We start from the raw sequence: 9309 nt of genomic DNA on the forward strand, positions 1-9309 counted from the left end.
GCTGACGCAATGTCAGGGAAAGAAGGGATTGGGGCCCATCACGTGATGAGTAAGGTTGCGGACTGCTAGAAACCGACATTTTAGTATCCTTAAGATAAGTCCTGGGCTTCCCTGATGCCTCAGACAGTCAAGAATCCGCCTGCGGTGCGGGAGACCTGGGTTCGATCCCTGGGTTGGGGAGATCCCCTGGAGGAGAGCATGGCAACCAACTCCAGTGTTTCTGCCTGAAGAATCCCCATGGACAGAGGAGCCTGGCGAGTTACAGCCCATGGGGTCACAAAGAGTGGGACACAACTGAGCACACAGGATAAGTCCTAGTGGTTGATTTGGCTAATGAGGGGAAACAGTGACGTGTGTTTGGTAGAGGTCACAGCTCTTAGCATCTAGTTGTGTTCGTTTTGTTATAGAATGGTATTCGGATTCTGATATGTTACGCCAGTGGACACACTTGTGACCTTGGATTTGGTGTGGAAGAAATAACTTACTCTTTGAGAGGCAATTAAATTGGCCTCTGGTCTTCCATTTGCCTTTGAAAAATAATAGTTAATACTTATATGCAAAGCATTAGTAAACATTTCCTTTTTGCTGTTCAGTTGCTCAGTCATGCTGACTTCTTGCGACCCCATGGACTGCAGCACACCAGGCTTTCCTGTCTTTCACTATCTCCTGGAATTTGCTCAGATTCCTGTTGATTGGGTTGGTGATGCCATATTATTCTCTGTTGCCCTCTTCTCCTCCTGCCTTTAATCTTTCCCAGTATCAAGGTCTATTCCAGTGAGTCATCTCTTCACATCAGGTGGCCATAGTATTGGAGCTTCAGCATCAGCTTCCAATGAATATTCAGGGTTGATTTCCTTTAGGATTGAGTGGTTTGATCTCCTTGCTGTCCAGTTCAGTTCAGTTCAGTCGCTCAGTCGTGTCCAACTCTGCGACCCCATGAATTGCAGCACGCCAGGTCTCCCTGTCCATCACCATCTCCCAGAGTTCACTCAAACTCACGTCCATCGAGTTGGTGATGCCATCCAGCCATCTCATCCTCTGTCATCCCCTTCTCCTCCTGCCCCCAATCCCTCCCAGCATCAGAGTCTTTTCCAATGAGTCAGCTCTTTGCATGAGGTGGCCAAAGTACTGGAGTTTCAGCTTTAGCATCATTCCTTCCAAAGAACACCTAGGGCTGATCTCCTTTAGAATGGACTGGTTGGATCTCCTTGCAGTCCAAGGGACTCTCAAGAGTCTTCAACACCATAGTTCAAAAGCATCAATTCTTCAGTGCTCAGCTTTCTTCACAGTCCAACTCTCACATCCATACATAACCACTGGAAAAACCATAGCCTTGACTAGAGGGACCTTTGTTGGCGAAGTAATGTCTCTGCATTTCAATATGCTATCTAGGTTGGTTATAACTTTTCTTCCAAGGAGTAAGCATCTTTTAATTTCATGGCTGCAGTCACCATCTGCAGTGATTTTGGAGCCCCCAAAAATAAAGTCTGACACTGTTTCCCCATCTATTTCCCATGAAGTGATGGGACCAGATGCCATGATCTTCTTTTTCTGAATGTTGAGCTTTAAGCCAACTTTTTAACTCTCCACTTTGATTTTCATCAAGAGGCTTTTTAGTTCCTCTTCACTTTCTGCCATAAGGGTGGTGTCATCTGCATATCTGAGGTTATTGGTACTTCTCCTGGCAATCTTGATTCCAGCTTGTGCTTCTTGCAGCTCAGCATTTCTCATGATGTACTCTGCATATAAGTTAAATAAGCAGGGTGACAATATACAGCCTTGACGTACTCCTTTTCCTATTTGGAACCAGTCTGTTGTTCCATGTCTGCCGGGAGCCGGCATATTGCATATTGAGTGCATATTGCATATTGAGTGCAGCACTTTCCACAGCATCATCTTTCAGGATCTGGAATAGCTCAACTGGAATTCTATCGCTGCCGGGAGCCAGCGTGAGGAACCCCGCCCATGACAAAGGTCATGAGGAAGGAGGCTTGGCACACGCAAAGGCGGGATCGAGCCTCAGGAGTACCCCTGGAAATTCTCGAGCATTTACACCCAAAACCAGAGTCTGCCTACTTTCTGCTTTGTGCTTTCACCTACGCCTCTGACTTTACGGGGGGCTGTCCCCCACTACCTCTCTCTGAAAAAAGAGTTAGCTTACAGGTCCAGTTAATAATTCCTGGGTGTGACAGTGTTTAACCTACAAACTCCTTTGGAAATCCTCTAGCCTGCCTGAATTGGTTTTTCCGGCCACATGTGATTGTTCAGAGCCTCCCAACTGTGAGAGGCAGGAGATGTTCTAAACTGTCTAAACACAGATTCTTTTGAGTAGTTAAAAGATTGATTAGAAATTGTATTGGTGAAGGGATTTTCACTTGTTGGGCCAATGTTTGCTGCTAAGTCTCCATATCCCTTACCTGCTGTGTCCCTGGCAGTGTATTGATTAATATAATTGGTGTAAGTAGTAGCTTTAATGTTTGTAACCTGGGACCCTTGAGTTAATTCTTTTTTTCTTGTTATAGCTCACCACACCTTTGCTCTGTAGGAATGCAACTTTATCTAATGCTTTTTTGGAGGTGGCTCTGACCAATCACCTTTAGAGAAAAATAAGTTTTCTGAAGAAAAGGTCTTAAAATGTTAACAGGCCTCCGGGCCAGAAGATGATGCAAATCACCTAAGCTTTTGCATATGATAAGTTTGCAGGAAGAAAGCCTGGTTGCTGCATGACTCTACCCCTTCCCCATTATCCTCTATGCATAACTTAAGGTATAAAAACTACTTTGAAAAATAAAGTGCGGGCCTTGTTCACGAAACTTGGTCTCACCATGTCGTTCTTTCTCTTACCTTCTGGCTGAATTATTCAGCCTCTTTCTCCACTGAATTTCCTCACTGAGCTATCCTTATTTCTTTTCTCCACTAAATTTCCTCACTGAGCTATCCTCATTCTATTACTCTTTATATCCTTAATTAACATTTAATTAAGCGGTTGTTTCCTGATTCTTAATATCTTCTTCTTCTGTTAGGTCCATACCATTTCTGTCCTTTATGAGGCCCATCTTTCCGTGAAATGTTCCTTGGTATCTCTAATTTTCTTGAAGCGATCTCTAGTCTTTCCCATTCTGTTGTTTTCCTCTATTTCTTTGCATTGATCACTGAGGAAGGCTTTCTTATCTCTTCTTGCTATTCTTTGGAACTCTGCATTCAGATGTTTATATCTTTCCTTTTCTCCTTTGCTTTTTGCTTCTCTTCTTTTCACAGCTATTTTTAAGGCCTCCCCAGACAGCCATTTTGCTTTTTTGCATTTCTTTTCCATGGGGATGGTCTTTTTTTTTTTTTTAATTTTATTTTATTTTTAAACTTTACATAATTGTATTAGTTTTGCCAAATATCAAAATGAATCCACCACAGGTATACATGTGTTCCCCATCCTGAACCCTCCTCCCTCCTCCTTCCCCGTACCATCCCTCTGGGTCGTCCCAGTGCACTAGCCCCAAGCATCCAGTATCGTGCATCGAACTTGGACTGGCATCTCGTTTCATACATGATATTTTACATGTTTCAATGCCATTCTCCCAAATCTTCCCACCCTCTCCCTCTCCCATAGAGTCCATAAGACTGTTCTATACATCAGTGTCTCTTTTGCTGTCTCGTACACAGGGTTATTGTTACCATCTTTCTAAATTCCGATGGTCTTGATCCCTGTCTCCTGTACAATGTCACGAATCTTAGTCCACAGTTCTTCAGGCACTCTGTCTATCAGATCTCGCCCCTTAAATCTATTTCTCACTTCCACTGTATAATCATAAGGGATTTGATTTAGGTCATACCTGAATGGTCTAGTGGTTTTCCCTACTTTCTTCAATTTAAGTCTGAATTTGGCAATAAGGAGCTCATGATCGGAGCCACAGTCAGCTCCTGGTCTTGTTTTTGCTGACTGTATAGAGCTTCATCTTTGGCTGCAAAGAATATAATCAATCTGATTTTGGTGTTGACCATCTGGTGATGTCCATGTGTAGAGTCTTCTCTTTCGTTGTTGGAAGAGGGTGTTTGCTATGACCAGTGTGTACTCTTGGCAAAACTCTATTAGCCTTTGCCCTGCTTCATTCCATATTCCAAGGCCAAATTTGCCTGTTACTCCAGGTGTTTCTTGACTTCCTACTTTTGCATTCCAGTCCCTTTAATGAAAAGGACATCTTTTTTGGGTGTTAGTTCTAAAAGGTCTTGTAGGTCTTCATAGAACCGTTCAACTTCAGCTTCTTCAGCATTACTGGTTGGGGCATAGACTTGGATTACTGTGATATTGAATGGTTTGCCTTGGAAACGAACAGAGATCATTCTGTTGAGATTGCATCCAAGTACTGCATTTCAAACTCTTTTGTTGACCATGATGGCTACTCCATTTCTTCTGAGGGATTCCTGCCCGCAGTAGTAGATATAATGGTCATCTGAGTTAAATTCACCTGGGAACTCTCAAAAGCATCAGTTCTTCAGCGCTCAGTCTCCTTTATGGTCCAACTTTCACATTGGTACAGGACTTCTGGAAAAACCAAAGCTTTGACTATATTTTGCTTAATTTTTCGACTGTGTATGAGGCAGATAAACTGGCATCCCATTTAGAGATGAGGTAACTGTTTTGCCTAGGTACACACTGAAAAAGTTAAAGAGCCAATATTCAAACCTGTGTGTGTGTGTAACTCCAAAACCCATGATCTTAACCTCTCTGAGACAGGAGGTAGATGCCCGCCCCACCCCACCCCAGCCCCGCTCCCACTCCCAACCAGCCCCAGGATAAAGCAATTGGAGATTCATTCCATAAGGACCGAAAGTCCAAGACAAGCATAGTGGAACAATTAAGGCAGGAGGCTGGGTCCTACCCAATACATACTTCTTATTTTCACAGTCAAGAGAACTCCCTGACCACTTATGTGCAAAAAAGTTTCCTTGAAGGTCAAAGAGGAGTTATGTCAAGGGATGTTCTCTACCCATATGCCTTTTCTGTAAAGTCCATCTTGGCTAAGAGATGCATGGGCACACAGGGGAGGATCCTGAGATACATGAAATATGGATTGTGAATCAGACGAATCAAAATCACTGGCCAAAGGAAACCAGGGAGAAATGCCCCTTAAAAGTAATTCAAACTTCCACAAAGGTGTGATCAGTGTCTCTCTCTCTCTCTCACCCTCTCACCCTGAGTCTCAGTCAGTTCAGTCACTCAGTTATGTCCAACTCTTTGCGACCCCATGGACTGCAGCATGCCAGGCTTCCCTGTCCCTCACCAACTCCTGGAGCTTGCTCAAACTCTTGTCTATCGAATCAGTGATGCCTTCCAACCATCTCATCATCCTCTGTCATCCCCTTCTCCTGCCTTCAGTCTTTCCCAGCATCATCTCCAGTATTAACCTACATCATCTTGTATGTCTAAATACAAGAGTATAAAATTGTGCTGGTCATCCCTAAAGATATGTTAGGAGAACACAAGTTTGCATGCCCAATGCACAGTGAGGCCAAACAACTCAAAACGTGGGAATTTAGAGCAGGGAAAGGTTTACTGCGGGGACAAGCATGGAGAACAGGTAGATGGTGCTCAAAAACCCCAAACTCCCTGACGGTCTGGGCGAGTTTTTTATGACAAAATTTGGGGTGAGGGCTGCAGGGTGTGTGACTCCCTTCTGATTGGTTGGTGGTGAGGTAACAGGGTGGTGCTCCAAGAATCTTATGCCCAGCCTGAAGTTGGGGAGATGGGTGGGCAGGGGAGGGACTTAGTTCCTGCCAGAGAACTCAAAGATTCTGTATGCATAGTCCTTGAGGAGGAACCAGGACCTTACCCCAAAACTGCACTATTGTTTCTAGACTGCTTTTATCTTGTTTCCACAGTCCCTCCCTTCCCTGATTAGCAAATGTTTGAATCCACCCTTTGGAATTCAGGGCGGGTCAAGGAGGCTAAAAGAAGCCTAGTTCCTACAAAGGCTTGTGTGCCCAGGATGGCCCCACAGATTCCTGTTTGGTCTCAATATTACAGAAAAATTTTATCCTTTTTGTCAGGGGAAACATTGACTGAAACCACCCACCCTGGCCAGGCACTGTAGTAACCATTTGAGTGAGTATTTTATGACAGGAGGTCCTGTTAAGGACCAGGGAACTAACAAGCCCCCACCAACTGGAAGAATTCAGAAAAGGTCAAAAGCAGACACCACGTGTCCTACCACCTCCCAGAATCCTTCTTGCTGGCATCCATCTTGGCTGAATAATGCCTGCACATCCAGAAAGGACTCTAAGACAGAATTAGTGGCCAAAGACAAACCGGAAAGTAATCCCATCACCATAAAACCTGAGACTTGGCAGAGCAGTTCTTCTGGGTTCGCATCCCCTGCTCCCCACCTGGGCACCCATTCCCAATAAAGTCTCTTACTTCATAAGCACATGGGTCTCCTCAGACAATTCATTTCTGAGTGTTAAACAAGATCCCCCTTTCCAGCCCTAGAAGTCCCCCTTCCTGTAACATTTTTGTGTAAAAGAGAATACTACTGGGGCTTCCTAGGTGGTTCAGTGGTAAAGAATCCGCCTGTAATGCAGGAGACCCGTGTTCAATCCCTGGGTCAGGAAGAGCCCCTGGAGAAGGAAATGGCAACCCACTCCAGAATTTTTGCTTGGGAAATCCCATGGACAGAGGAGCCTGGTGGGCAGCAGTCCAAGGGGTTGCAGTAGAGCCAGTCAGTTGACTTAGCAACTAAACAACAAACACAGATAGAAGGTCAAGCTCAAAAGCTATTAAAAAGTCACTTAACTTGACAGTAAAGTATTAATAACCATCTTCACACCTAACATCTATTAAGCATTTAGCATGGAGAAGGCAGTGGCACCCCACTCCAGCACTCTTGGCTGGAGAAGCCCATGGATGGAGGAGCCTGGTAGGCTGCAGTCCATGGGGTCGCTCGCTAAGACTCGGACACGACTGAGCGACTTCACTTTCCCTTTTCACTTTCATGCATTGGAGAAGGAAATGGCAACCCACTCCAGTGTTCTTGCCCGGAGAATCCCAGGGACGGCGGAGCCTGGTGGGCTGCCGTTTATGGGGTCCCACAGAGTCGGACAGGACTGAAGTGACTCAGCAATAGCAGACACTGAATCTCACAACCCCCTTACAAAGAGTTACTTCATTACCTGCTAGTAACAGCAGAGGAACCTTAGGCACCCAGGTGCGCAGGCGCAACGCTTGCTGCCCCCTCCTCTGATTGGCTGGTGGGACCGGCTTCCATGCATCAGCCAATGAGGCTCTGGCTGTGAGCGGCAGTTGGCAGGGGTAACCGCCATGCTTAGCGGCGATGGCCGGGGCTGCTGGCCGGGTACGCGGCCGCGCCTTAGGGCGCTTTCGGCTCGCTCTGCCTGTGCGCGATGTGAGTATCTCTGAGCGTAGGTGTGAGAGCCTCTTTCCCATATTTAGGTGTCTTCTTCTCCCGACCCCCCACGGGGGCGGGGAACAGGAATAATAACAGCCGGTATTTAATCAAACGTTCGCCACAGACCAGGCACTGGGCAGAACGCTCTTAACCTTGTGATGTTGAATCCTCGAACCGTGATATGGGTGTTTACCATGATTTCAGAGGAGGCAGGATGCAGGCGATTGAATTTAAAATCCCTGGATTCCTCGCTCCATCTCCTACTTTGGAAACTAGTTGCCTTCTTAGCAGGAGTCTCACACTGTGCAGGTGTTGAAGGTGGGCATAGGAAAGTCTAGATTCCTGAGGCTTGCTAAGTTTGTTTTTAAGAAAAATCTATACACACTAAAAGCATTTATGGGGAAGATAAGCACTAAAATTCAGGAGATTGTCTCTTGGGATGGCAATGCAGGGGATTCATTTGAATCTTAACTGTTGTCTGTTACAGAATTCCCTTTCCTGTTTGTCTGAAATACAATTTTAAAAGGAAAACACGCACATGAAAAATAACTTTCAGAGGATGCCAGCCCAGACTTTAGAGCCTCTCAGTAGAAGCAGCCACTGATACCACTTTTGTGTGTGTATTATACATTTTCTATAGTATGTACAAGCATATTTGTGTTTGTTTGCACAAGTGAATTCTATTGTATACAGCCCTGCACCTTTGATGATTTACCTTTAAACTCATTAAACGTAAAGGTTCTTGAACCACTTTTACTCCTGTGATCAATATAATTTGGCAAAAGAGTCCCAGGGTTGCTTCTCACATAATGAGATGTAGATCATGGCCTGCCATATGCATATTTACTTTTTTCTTCCTGCACATCCTCATCTGCAGGGTCCAAAAGAATCTTCTCCAAATTAACTGTAAAACGTGTCGGAGAAAAAGAATCCTGGCAAGAAGAGGACAGCAGGAACTGATTTACCCTTTTCGAAACATTTTTACTTACACTTTACAAGTAAAATTCCACATAGAGCCCACTATTATTTGAAATTAATTTGTTGTGGTGCATGAGTGGCAAAGTGGGAGAAGTAGGGATTCATTTCTCAGGTTTCAGAGAAATTGCCCAGCTTCCTTCTAGTGAAGTAACAAGGAAAGAGATTTTGTTTGATCCCAGTTAAACTGTCACACTTAATCCTTATTATCCTTTTTTTCTTATTTTACCTCTTCTTAAAGCCCAATATATACATTTTTATTCCTTTTCAAAAATGCTCCCAATCATAGAATGCTTATGTGAGAGAGCTGGGATTCTAGCCCAGACAAAGCTAACTCTAAAAGTCACACCAGAATGGGGTGTTCCCTCGAATGAATTCATTTGCTCATTAAGCTGCTCCACGCAGGTCCTTTTTCATCAGCCTCCTACCAACTTCATCGCTGATTCTTGTCATCATTCCAGAACTGTTTTCGTTCCACAAACCTACTTGTTCTTTGTCTCTGATATTTTACCTGGAACACATTTCCCCAGCGTCCTCGTTGAGTATTTTTCAAGGTTCAGTTCAGTTCAGTCACTCAGTCCGACTCTTTGAGACCCCATGAATCGCAGCACGCCAGGCCTCCCTGTCCATCACCAACTCCCGGAGTTCACTCAGACTCACGTCCATCGAGTCGGTGATGCCATCCAGCCATCTCAACCTCTGTCGTCCCCTTCTCCTTCTGCCCCCAATCCCTCCCAGCATCAGAGTCTTTTCCAATGAGTCAACTCTTCCCATGAGGTGGCCAAAGTATTGGAGTTTCAGCTTTAGCATCATTCCTTCCAAAGAAATCCTAGGGCTGATCTCCTTCAGAATGGACTGCTTGGATCTCTTAGCAGTCCAAGGGACTCTCAAGAGTCTTTTCCAACACCACAGTTCAAAAGCATCAATTCTTTGGCGC

The 9309-nt window shown here is 44.9% G+C and overlaps 1 protein-coding gene across 1 annotated transcript in view; it reads right to left on the reverse strand.

The window, feature by feature from the left end:
• Positions 1-9309, reverse strand: part of AARS1 (alanyl-tRNA synthetase 1) — a 31894-nt gene that overhangs the window by 21354 nt on the left and 1231 nt on the right. The window lies entirely within an intron of this gene.

This window comes from Bos mutus, chromosome 18 (genome assembly GCF_027580195.1).
Source record: "Bos mutus isolate GX-2022 chromosome 18, NWIPB_WYAK_1.1, whole genome shotgun sequence".
Taxonomy (NCBI): Eukaryota; Metazoa; Chordata; class Mammalia; order Artiodactyla; family Bovidae; genus Bos; species Bos mutus.